Source organism: Salmo trutta, chromosome 17, assembly GCF_901001165.1.
Source record: "Salmo trutta chromosome 17, fSalTru1.1, whole genome shotgun sequence".
Classification (NCBI taxonomy): Eukaryota; Metazoa; Chordata; class Actinopteri; order Salmoniformes; family Salmonidae; genus Salmo; species Salmo trutta.
This window is the reverse complement of record NC_042973.1, coordinates 58,622,491-58,635,781: the sequence shown is the minus strand read 5'-3', so window position 1 is coordinate 58,635,781 and position 13,291 is coordinate 58,622,491. Positions and strand designations below refer to the sequence as shown.

Sequence of the window (13,291 nt, the reverse complement as noted above, 5' to 3'; positions counted from 1 at the left end):
TGTTAGTACAAGACAACTGGTTCCAGTGTGTCAGTACAAGACAACTGGTTCCAGTGTGTCAGTACAAGACAACTGGTTCCAGTGTGTCAGTACAAGACAACTGGTTCCAGTGTGTCAGTACAAGACAACTGGTTCCAGTGTGTCAGTACAAGACAACTGGTTCCAGTGTGTTAGTACAAGACAACTGGTTCCAGTGTGTTAGTACAAGACAACTGGTTCCAGTGTGTTAGTACAAGACAACTGGTTCCAGTGTGTTAGTACAAGGCAACTGGTTCCAGTGTGTCAGTACAAGACAACTGGTTCCAGTGTGTTAGTACAAGACGACTGGTTCCAGTGTGTCAGTACAAGATGACTGGTTCCAGTGTGTCAGTACAAGACAACTGGTTCCAGTGTGTCAGTACAAGACAACTGGTTCCAGTGTGTTAGTACAAGGCCTGGAGATGGTTGCATGGAAGTTCCGTTTATAATGTGGAACTGGAATCTGATTTCATTCCGTTGTCGTTGGAGTGAGGCCTTGCCTACCAGTGAAGGGGGTCTCATTCATATTGGGAAATTATTTGGCTGGAGGGAAGGTTGTGCCAAATCCTGTTGTTTGTAAGGAACCCAGTATGAATGAGCCTCAACATGATCAGGACAGAGAAACCAGACACGCTCTCCCTCAACATGATCAAGACAGAGAAACCAGACACACGCTCCCTCAACATGATCAGGACAGAGAAACCAGACACGCGCTCCCTCAACATGATCAGGACAGAGAAACCAGACACGTGCTCCCTCAACATGATCAGGACAGAGAAACCAGACACGCGCTCCCTCAACATGATCAGGACAGAGAAACCAGACACGCGCTCCCTCAACATTATCAGGACAAAGAAACCAGACATGCTCATTGCTCACATGGAGCACTCCAAACAAAAAGACAATGAAAAAAATTGACAAATCTTGTAAATGATGGTTCTGAAATAAACCAAAACTGGTTTCTCACAAGTGCAGCAGGTTTTGAACAGACAACGTTTCCACTCCGAGAATGACAACGGTAAATGACTGTAATTAACAGAAATGAATGTAAACAAATGACAGGAAGTAACGGTACATTTACTACTGGTGACATTCGTAAAGTGGAATTGATATAATAAACTACATTTAAGGGCAATCAATTCACACAATGAAACAACGAAGGAGCAAGAATTGGTGGAAGCCAGCGGAGGACATTCTGAAGAGAGACTCACCTATATCTTCACCACACAACCCTCCCCTTATTCTTGTCTAAACATTTTTAATTATACTCAAGAGACATTCTCTTCCTATATTTGAGATGCTTTTCACTGACAGCCATAACTCAATAATCAGCGAAGCCTATTGCCACACGCGCTGCCCATTAGACATAAGCCTACAAGCTTGTGATTTGAAACCCGACACAGCTAATTGTTTTTAAGAAAGAATTCCTCATTTGGGCAAATGTATTTTAATTTACTTCCGTATTAGACCCACCACTATGTCATTTCTCTCCTGTTCTATTAGACCCACCACTATGTCATTTCTCTCCTGTTCTATATGACCCACCACTATGTCATTTCTCTCCTGTTCTATAGGACCCACCACTATGTCATTTCTCTCCTGTTCTATTAGACCCACCACTATGTCATTTCTCTCCTGTTCTATTGGACCCACCACTATGTCATTTCTCTCCTGTTCTATTAGACCCACCACTATGTAATTTCTCTCCTGTTCTATTGGACCCACCACTATGTCATTTCTCTCCTGTTCTATTAGACCCACCACTATGTAATTTCTCTCCTGTTCTATTAGACCCACCACTATGTCATTTCTCTCCTGTTCTATTAGACCCACCACTATGTCATTTCTCTCCTGTTCTATTAGACCCACCACTATGTCATTTCTCTCCTGTTCTATTAGACCCACCACTATGTCATTTCTCTCCTGTTCTATAGGACCCACCACTATGTCATTTCTCTCCTGTTCTATTAGACCCACCACTATGTCATTTCTCTCCTGTTCTATTAGACCCACCACTATGTCATGTCTCTCCTGTTCTATTAGACCCACCACTATGTCATTTCTCTCCTGTTCTATTAGACCCACCACTATGTCATTTCTCTCCTGTTCTATAGGACCCACCACTATGTCATTTCTCTCCTGTTCTATTAGACCCACCACTATGTCATTTCTCTCCTGTTCTATTAGACCCACCACTATGTCATTTCTCTCCTGTTCTATTAGACCCACCACTATGTCATTTCTCTCCTGTTCTATTAGACCCACCACTATGTCATTTCTCTCCTGTTCTATTAGACCCACCACTATGTAATTTCTCTCCTGTTCTATTAGACCCACCACTATGTCATTTCTCTCCTGTTCTATTAGACCCACCACTATGTCATTTCTCTCCTGTTCTATTAGACCCACCACTATGTCATTTCTCTCCTGTTCTATAGGACCCACCACTATGTCATTTCTCTCCTGTTCTATTAGACCCACCACTATGTCATTTCTCTCCTGTTCTATTAGACCCACCACTATGTCATTTCTCTCCTGTTCTATTAGACCCACCACTATGTCATGTCTCTCCTGTTCTATTAGACCCACCACTATGTCATTTCTCTCCTGTTCTATAGGACCCACCACTATGTCATTTCTCTCCTGTTCTATTGGACCCACCACTATGTCATTTCTCTCCTGTTCTATTAGACCCACCACTTTCACATCTGACTCCTGATGATCAACCTCCTCCTTCACATCTGACTCCTGATGATCATCCTCCTCCTTCACATCTGACTCCTGATGATCAACCTCCTCCTTCACTCTGTCAGATATGAACCTCTACCAGGTGGACTGTATAGAACGGTGTGTTCATCTCTGTCAGATATGAACCTCTACCAGGTGGACTGTATAGAACGGTGTGTTCTAATATTCATGCTAGTAGCTTAGCATCTCTCTCCATTGAATACAGGAGGTTGACGTCAACAACCCTCATAGAATATAAATAATAGATTACAATAATAAAATGTATCCACCAATCCAAAGACAGGATAGGCGGGAGATAGACAACCCACAGTGCAGCTTTGTGGACAACGACTCCCCTTGTTAGGACGGAGAGACATCTTGTCAGTATATCCATAATGTTTGGTGTAGCCAACCCAACTCTCACATGGCTCTATTGGGGGTCACGGTGTGTAGTAAAACATCACTACATTAAAATCACTACATGCCCTGGCCCCCCAGTCTGCGGTCAGCAGATAGACCCTTCTCAAATATATATGTTAAGTCACTTTTTGGAAACGGAACGGAGAAAACAAGGGGACGTCACGCTGCAGCATCGCCTGAAAGACGCACATCGCCGTCTGCTGACTGGAGGGAAACGCAGTTGAGGATCAGATTTTATTTTCAGACAAAGATTATTTTACATGGATTTAATTAACTTTTTTTTAACTTTAGTTTACAGGGCATTCGGAAAGTATTCAGACCCCATGCCTTTTTCCACATTTTGTCACGTTTCAGCGTTATTCTAAAATGTATTAAATAGAAAATGTTGCCCATCAATCTACACACGATACCCCATAATGACAAAGCGAAAGCAGATTTTTAGAAATTACCGGAAATGTATTACAAATAAAAAACAGAAATACCTTATTTACATAAGTATTCAGACCCTTTGCTATGGGACATATTACGGACATATTCAATCTCTCCCTATCCCAGTCTACTGTCCCCACATGCTTCAAGATGTCCACCATTGTTCCTGTACCCAATATATATATTTATTATTTAACCTTTATTTAACTAGGCAAGTCAGTTAAGAACAAATTCTTTATTTACAATGACAGCCTACCCTGGTCAAACCCGGACAACACAGAGCCAATTGTGCACTGCCCTATGGGACTCCCAATCATGGCCGGATGTGATTCAGCTTGGATTCGAACCAGGGACTGTAGTGATGAATCTTGCACTGAGATGCAGTGCTGTAAACCGTTGCGCCACTCGGGAGCCCAGAAAGGTAACTGAACTAAATGACTATCGCCCCGTAGCACTCACTTCCATCATCATGAAGTGCTTTGAGAGACTAGTCAAGGACCATATCACCTCTACCTTCCCTGATACCCTAGACCCACTTCAATTTGCTTACCGCCTCAATAGATCCACAGACGATGCAATCACACTGCCCTATCCCATCTGGACAAGAAGAATACCTATGTAAGAATGCTGTTCATTGACTATAGCTCAGCATTCAACACCATAGTACCCTCCAAGCTCTTCATTAAGCTTGAGGCCCTGGGTCTGAACCCCGCCCTGTGTAACTGGGTCCACATCCTTATTATTATAAAGGTGAAATAAACATTTAAAAAAATCATTTTTACATTTAGGCTGTAACACAACGAAATGTGGGACAAGTCAAGGGGTGTGAATACTTTCTGAAGGCACTGTATATATAAAACTCCCCCCACACAGCAATCTAATAGCATCGGTAAAATCTGTTGAAATTAAACCACAGATAAATATACCTAACATAGTACATCTATTAAACAATACATCACAACACATACATCAGAAATAGTTACACATTATAGAGATCCATTCATGGATGTACAGGTCTGTTGGATAAACGTTCAGAAACGTCCACTGCTGATTTTTTTCCAGGTGTCCATAGCGGACACCTTGGCCCTGTGAATCCTGTCCGTGGACAAATTCTCAGTCAGAAACACAAGTCAGAACACAGCCTCTCTATTCTCTCGTGTGATTTCAGGTCCTCTGACTGGGAAAATATCTTTTCACAATGAGAGCAGTGGTATGTCTTCTCCTCCTGTGTATTAGTATGTTGGAAAGGCTTTTCTCCTGTGTGTTTTCTCTCATGCTTTTGCAGACTCCCTGACCACCTAAAACTCTTTTCACACTGGGAACATTGGAAAGGCTTTTCTCCTGTGTGTATTCTCTCATGCGTTTTCAGGCTCACTAACCACCTAAAAGTCTTTCCACAGTGAGAACAGTGATAAGGCTTCTCTCCAGTATGTATTCTCTCATGCTTTTTCAGGACCCATAACCACCTAAAACTCTTTCCACAGTGGGAACAGTGATAAGGCTTCTCTCCCGTGTGTGTTCTCTCATGCCCAACCAGGGCTCCTAACTGAGTAAAGTTCTTCCCACAGTTGGAACAGTGGTAGGGCTTTTCTCCTGTATGTGTTCTCTCATGCATTTTCAGGCTCCCAAACCACCTAAAACTCTTTCCACAGTGGGAGCAGTGGTGTTGGTTAGGCGTCTCTGGGTCTGTTTCCTCTGAGGAACTCTTCCCGCTGTCAGAGTCTGGTCTCTCTCCTGCAAAAGACAGATTATTTAGTTAAACAGAGAGTCCTGAATGAAACCTCCATTCAATAAAATTGTTTTCCTATGAGGTTTAATCTAGACTAGATCCCTCAATACCCTGAGGTCAGTTTTCACAACATTACATCATTAAAAATAAACTTGGTGACGGTGAGATTTAAAAACAAATGATGTAGAGCTCCATATCTCATCTCTCAGGGAATGTCATGATGTCATAATGATAGATAAAGTCATGTTTACAGGCTGAGCAGAGCTCTATAATAATAGATAATGTCATGTTTATAGGCTGAGCAGAACTCTATAATAATAGATAATGTCATGTTTATAGGCTGAGCAGAGCTCTATAATAATAGATAATGTCATGTTTATAGGCTGATCAGAGCTCTATAATAATAGATAATGTCATGTTTACAGGCTGAGCAGAGCTCTATAATAATAGATAATGTCATGTTTACAGGCTGAGCAGAGCTCTATAATAATAGATCATGTCATGTTTATAGGCTGAGCAGAGCTCTATAATAATAGATAATGTCATGTTTATAGGCTGAGCAGAGCTCTATAATAATAGATAATGTTTATAGGCTGAGCAGAGCTCTATAATAATAGATAATGTCATGTTTATAGGCTGAGCAGAGCTCTATAATAATAGATAATGTCATGTTTATAGGCTGAGCAGAGCTCTATAATAATAGATCATGTTTATAGGCTGAGCAGAGATCTATAATAATAGATAATGTCATGTTTATAGGCTGAGTAGAGCTCTATAATAATAGATAATGTCATGTTTATAGGCTGAGCAGAGCTCTATAATAATAGATCATGTCATGTTTATAGGCTGAACAGAGCTCTATAATAATAGATAATGTCATGTTTATAGGCTGAGCAGAGCTCTATAATAATAGATAATGTCATGTTTATAGGCTGAGCAGAGCTCTATAATAATATATATTACTATTTCAGTCAATGTTATAGGCTGCAGTTGATCCAATGTTATTAACATTTTGTTGGTGGCCCACTTCATCTCTAAAGTAATAATTACCATCTTTTCTAAATGATAATTCTTTAGTTTAGCCTTTCCTTGAAATGGCTTTTTTGCCCATGTTTTTTGACGACTAACAAACGTTTGCTAATATGTTCAGTCTCCCCAAAGCGCTTGTCCTTTTGCTAATATGTTCAGTCTCCCCAAAACGCTTGTCCTTTTTCTAATATGTTCAGTCTCCCCAAAACGCTTGTCCTTTTGCTAATATGTTCAGTCTCCCCAAAACGCTTGTGTCCATTTCATGTCAATAATGCTTCTTATTTGATGTATTTCTCCAACATTATTTAGAAATCTGCGTTTTGCGAGTATACACACTCTACGCAAGGCCTACAATAGACACACGTCAAACGTTTCATTTATAACTTGTTTGCCATTCTGTGAGACAATTAAGTTGTGATTTTGTGGTGGGGGGGACTGTGATGGTATACACATGTCAGGGTTAAGCAATAAGACCCAAGGAAGTGTGGTATATGGCCAATATAGCATGGTTAAAGACTGTTCTTTACGCACGACTCAACACAGAGTGCCCGGATACAGAACTTAGCCATGGTATATTGGCCATATATCACAAACCCGAGGTGGCTTATTGCAATTATAAACTGGTTACCAACGTAATCAGAACAGTAAAAATACATGTTTTGTCATACCCATGGTATACGGCCTGATATACCAAAGCTGTCAGCCAATCAGCATTCAGCGCTTTAATCACCCATTTTAAAATGTAGCTTTAACGTTATATTATAACATACATTCCTATAGTACAGAACAACATTTTCAAGAATAGAATTTCAGTAGCATGCTGCTTTAAAACAACACAGTCTTCAAAACCTTTGGACAGTTAGAGCCCGTTTTTAAGACAGTACTTACTGATGGTAATCAGATCTCCTGACTCCTCTGTCAATATGACCGTTATCTCTCCCTCTTTCTCCTCCTTCACTCCAAAAACTACATCCTCCTCTTCTTTTACAGTAACATCCTCCTCCTCTTTCACTCTGAACGCGTCTTCCTCTTTTTTCACTGAAACGTCTTCCTCTTCTTCTTTCACTGTAACAGCCTCACCCTCTACTTCTTGTTTTACTGTAACATCCTCCTCTTCCTTCTCATCTTTCACGACAATGTTCAGCCACAGACCCTCTTTCTCCGTCCAGCAGACCTCTTCTTTAGCAGGCGAGGAATACATCAGTGAGCTCATGGTCGGGGATGTTAGCTAGCTAGCTAGTTAGCATGAGCGACTAGTTTAGTACTAGGCTAACTTATCAAGCCAGCTAGTTGACTAACAATGTACCTATAACATTTAAATGGTGTCTATTAACTAGATGTCAGAAGTATATTTAAAACACAGAGGCAAATATGCACAGAAACAGTCTAAATGTTTCGGCTGTTGGCTACCAAGGTGGCTGAGTCGTTGTTGTTGATCCGTTCCGTCAACTAGATTATACGTCACGCTGCAGCATCGCCTGAAAGACGCACATCGCCCTCTGCTGACTGGAGGGAAACGCAGTTAAGATTGTTTTTTTTGTTGCACACAAATTTATTTTTCATTCCTTTCATGAAATAATAATATTATATTGAGACGTTCAAATAGAGCACTGCACATTTTAAGTGAGAATTTAAAACATACTATCATTCACATCTGTATTTAAGGCAGTTTCATATTCATTAATTAATTTGGTCACTGCGCTCAATGCAATGGCACTTACAAATGTAGATCCTTCAAACACCCCCAAACAGGGAAACAGATCCCAATCACAGGTGTTATCAGGTGCACCACTAAGGCAGTTATTTATCTTTTAATTTGTCCTTGTGGTAAAATCTTTTTGGAAGCGAAGCCCTTGATTTCGTCCCTACATTATATCGGCATCGAACACGTCACCCTCCCTAGGAGAGGGGGTGACCTCGACAATTTATTGTTAAAAACAAGAGGCTGCCTGGATCTTTAATTTAAAGACCTTTGCTCCCGTCTGTCTCAATGTATCCATTATTGTAATATTGCTATTCATTGTAAATGTTTGGAGGTCTATGTATCCATTATTGTAATATTGCTATTCATTGTAAATGTTTGGAGGTCTATGTATCCATTATTGTAATATTGCTATTCATTGTAAATGTTTGGAGGTCTATGTATCCATTATTGTAATATTGCTATTCATTGTAAATGTTTGGAGGTCTATGTATCCATTATTGTAATATTGCTATTCATTGTAAATGTTTGGAGGTCTATGTATCCATTATTGTAATATTGCTATTCATTGTAAATGTTTGGAGGTCTATGTATCCATTATTGTAATATTGCTATTCATTGTAAATGTTTGGAGGTCTATGTATCCATTATTGTAATATTGCTATTCATTGTAAATGTTTGGAGGTCTATGTATCCATTATTGTAATATTGCTATTCATTGTAGATGTTTGGAGGTCTATGTATCCATTATTGTAATATTGCTATTCATTGTAAATGTTTGGAGGTCTATGTATCCATTATTGTAATATTGCTATTCATTGTAAATGTTTGGAGGTCTATGTATCCATTATTGTAATATTGCTATTCATTGTAGATGTTTGGAGGTCTATGTATCCATTATTGTAATATTGCTATTCATTGTAAATGTTTGGAGGTCTATGTATCCATTATTGTAATATTGCTATTCATTGTAAATGTTTGGAGGTCTATGTATCCATTATTGTAATATTGCTATTCATTGTAGATGTTTGGAGGTCTATGTATCCATTATTGTAATATTGCTATTCATTGTAAATGTTTGTAGGTCTATGTATCCATTATTGTAATATTGCTATTCATTGTAAATGTTTGTAGGTCTATGTATCCATTATTGTAATATTGCTATTCATTGTAAATGTTTGGAGGTCTATGTATCCATTATTGTAATATTGCTATTCATTGTAAATGTTTGTAGGTCTATGTATCCATTATTGTAATATTGCTATTCATTGTAAATGTTTGTAGGTCTATGTATCCATTATTGTAATATTGCTATTCATTGTAAATGTTTGTAGGTCTATGTATCCATTATTGTAATATTGCTATTCATTGTAAATGCTTGTAGGTCTATGTATCCATTATTGTAATATTGCTATTCATTGTAAATGTTTGTAGGTCTATGTATCCATTATTGTAATATTGCTATTCATTGTAAATGTTTGGAGGTCTATGTATCCATTATTGTAATATTGCTATTCATTGTAAATGTTTGGAGGTCTATGTATCCATTATTGTAATATTGCTATTCATTGTAAGTGTTTGTAGGTCTATGTATCCATTATTGTAATATTGCTATTCATTGTAAATGTTTGGAGGTCTATGTATCCATTATTGTAATATTGCTATTCATTGTAAATGCTAGTAGGTCTATGTATCCATTATTGTAATATTGCTATTCATTGTAAATGTTTGTAGGTCTATGTATCCATTATTGTAATATTGCTATTCATTGTAAATGTTTGGAGGTCTATGTATCCATTATTGTAATATTGCTATTCATTGTAAACGTTTGTAGGTCTATGTATCCATTATTGTAATATTGCTATTCATTGTAAATGTTTGGAGGTCTATGTATCCATTATTGTAATATTGCTATTCATTGTAAATGTTTGGAGGTCTATGTATCCATTATTGTAATATTGCTATTCATTGTAAATGTTTGGAGGTCTATGTATCCATTATTGTAATATTGCTATTCATTGTAAATGTTTGTAGGTCTTTGTATCCATTATTGTAATATTGCTATTCATTGTAAATGTTTGGAGGTCTATGTATCCATTATTGTAATATTGCTATTCATTGTAAATGCTAGTAGGTCTATGTATCCATTATTGTAATATTGCTATTCATTGTAAATGTTTGGAGGTCTATGTATCCATTATTGTAATATTGCTATTCATTGTAAATGTTTGGAGGTCTATGTATCCATTATTGTAATATTGCTATTCATTGTAAATGTTTGTAGGTCTATGTATCCATTATTGTAATATTGCTATTCATTGTAAATGTTTGGAGGTCTATGTATCCATTATTGTAATATTGCTATTCATTGTAAATGTTTGGAGGTCTATGTATCCATTATTGTAATATTGCTATTCATTGTAAATGTTTGGAGGTCTATGTATCCATTATTGTAATATTGCTATTCATTGTAAATGTTTGTAGGTCTATTTATCCATTATTGTAATATTGCTATTCATTGTAAATGTTTGGAGGTCTATGTATCCATTATTGTAATATTGCTATTCATTGTAAATGTTTGGAGGTCTATGTATCCATTATTGTAATATTGCTATTCATTGTAAATGTTTGGAGGTCTATGTATCCATTATTGTAATATTGCTATTCATTGTAAATGTTTGGAGGTCTATGTATCCATTATTGTAATATTGCTATTCATTGTAAATGTTTGGAGGTCTATGTATCCATTATTGTAATATTGCTATTCATTGTAAATGTTTGGAGGTCTATGTATCCATTATTGTAATATTGCTATTCATTGTAAATGTTTGGAGGTCTATGTATCCATTATTGTAATATTGCTATTCATTGTAAATGTTTGGAGGTCTATGTATCCATTATTGTAATATTGCTATTCATTGTAAATGTTTGGAGGTCTATGTATCCATTATTGTAATATTGCTATTCATTGTAAATGTTTGGAGGTCTATGTATCCATTATTGTAATATTGCTATTCATTGTAAATGTTTGGAGGTCTATATATCCATTATTGTAATATTGCTATTCATTGTAAATGTTTGGAGGTCTATATATCCATTATTGTAATATTGCTATTCATTGTAAATGTTTGGAGGTCTATGTATCCATTATTGTAATATTGCTATTCATTGTAAATGTTTGGAGGTCTATGTATCCATTATTGTAATATTGCTATTCATTGTAAATGCTAGTAGGTCTATGTATCCATTATTGTAATATTGCTATTCATTGTAAATGTTTGGAGGTCTATGTATCCATTATTGTAATATTGCTATTCATTGTAAATGTTTGTAGGTCTATGTATCCATTATTGTAATATTGCTATTCATTGTAAATGTTTGGAGGTCTATGTATCCATTATTGTAATATTGCTATTCATTGTAAATGTTTGTAGGTCTATGTATCCATTATTGTAATATTGCTATTCATTGTAAATGTTTGGAGGTCTATGTATCCATTATTGTAATATTGCTATTCATTGTAAATGCTAGTAGGTCTATGTATCCATTATTGTAATATTGCTATTCATTGTAAATGTTTGGAGGTCTATGTATCCATTATTGTAATATTGCTATTCATTGTAAATGTTTGTAGGTCTATGTATCCATTATTGTAATATTGCTATTCATTGTAAATGTTTGGAGGTCTATGTATCCATTATTGTAATATTGCTATTCATTGTAAATATTTGGAGGTCTATGTATCCATTATAGTAATATTGCTATTCATTGTAAATGTTTGGAGGTCTATGTATCCATTATTGTAATATTGCTATTCATTGTAAATGTTTGGAGGTCTATGTATCCATTATTGTAATATTGCTATTCATTGTAAATGTTTGGAGGTCTATGTATCCATTATTGTAATATTGCTATTCATTGTAAATGTTTGGAGGTCTATATATCCATTATTGTAATATTGCTATTCATTGTAAATGTTTGGAGGTCTATATATCCATTATTGTAATATTGCTATTCATTGTAAATGTTTGGAGGTCTATGTATCCATTATTGTAATATTGCTATTCATTGTAAATGTTTGGAGGTCTATGTATCCATTATTGTAATATTGCTATTCATTGTAAATGCTTGTAGGTCTATGTATCCATTATTGTAATATTGCTATTCATTGTAAATGTTTGGAGGTCTATGTATCCATTATTGTAATATTGCTATTCATTGTAAATGTTTGTAGGTCTATGTATCCATTATTGTAATATTGCTATTCATTGTAAATGTTTGGAGGTCTATGTATCCATTATTGTAATATTGCTATTCATTGTAAATGTTTGGAGGTCTATGTATCCATTATTGTAATATTGCTATTCACTGTAAATGTTTGGAGGTCTATGTATCCATTATTGTAAAATTGCTATTCATTGTAAATGCTAGTAGGTCTATGTATCCATTATTGTAATATTGCTATTCATTGTAAATGTTTGTAGGTCTATGTATCCATTATTGTAATATTGCTATTCATTGTAAATGTTTGTAGGTCTATGTATCCATTATTGTAATATTGCTATTCATTGTAAATGTTTGGAGGTCTATGTATCCATTATTGTAATATTGCTATTCATTGTAAACGTTTGGAGGTCTATGTATCCATTATTGTAATATTGCTATTCATTGTAAACGTTTGGAGGTCTATGTATCCATTATTGTAATATTGCTATTCATTGTAAATGTTTGGAGGTCTATGTATCCATTATTGTAATATTGCTATTCATTGTAAATATTTGGAGGTCTATGTATCCATTATAGTAATATTGCTATTCATTGTAAATGTTTGGAGGTCTATGTATCCATTATTGTAATATTGCTATTCATTGTAAATGTTTGGAGGTCTATGTATCCATTATTGTAATATTGCTATTCATTGTAAATGTTTGGAGGTCTATGTATCCATTATTGTAATATTGCTATTCATTGTAAATGTTTGGAGGTCTATGTATCCATTATTGTAATATTGCTATTCATTGTAAATGTTTGTAGGTCTATTTATCCATTATTGTAATATTGCTATTCATTGTAAATGTTTGGAGGTCTATGTATCCATTATTGTAATATTGCTATTCATTGTAAATATTTGGAGGTCTATGTATCCATTATAGTAATATTGCTATTCATTGTAAATGTTTGGAGGTCTATGTATCCATTATTGTAATATTGCTATTCATTGTAAATGTTTGGAGGTC

At 35.9% G+C, this 13,291-nt stretch overlaps 1 long non-coding RNA gene across 1 annotated transcript; it reads right to left on the bottom strand.

The window, feature by feature from the left end:
• Nucleotides 1-4,866: 4,866 nt before the first annotated feature.
• LOC115152498 (uncharacterized) lies at nucleotides 4,867-7,356 on the bottom strand. The gene is made up of 2 exons (XR_003867511.1): nucleotides 7,241-7,356; nucleotides 4,867-5,328 (listed from the first exon to the last, which is right to left on the bottom strand). It is a non-coding gene; the product is annotated as an uncharacterized LOC115152498 (long non-coding RNA).
• Nucleotides 7,357-13,291: the final 5,935 nt, after the last annotated feature.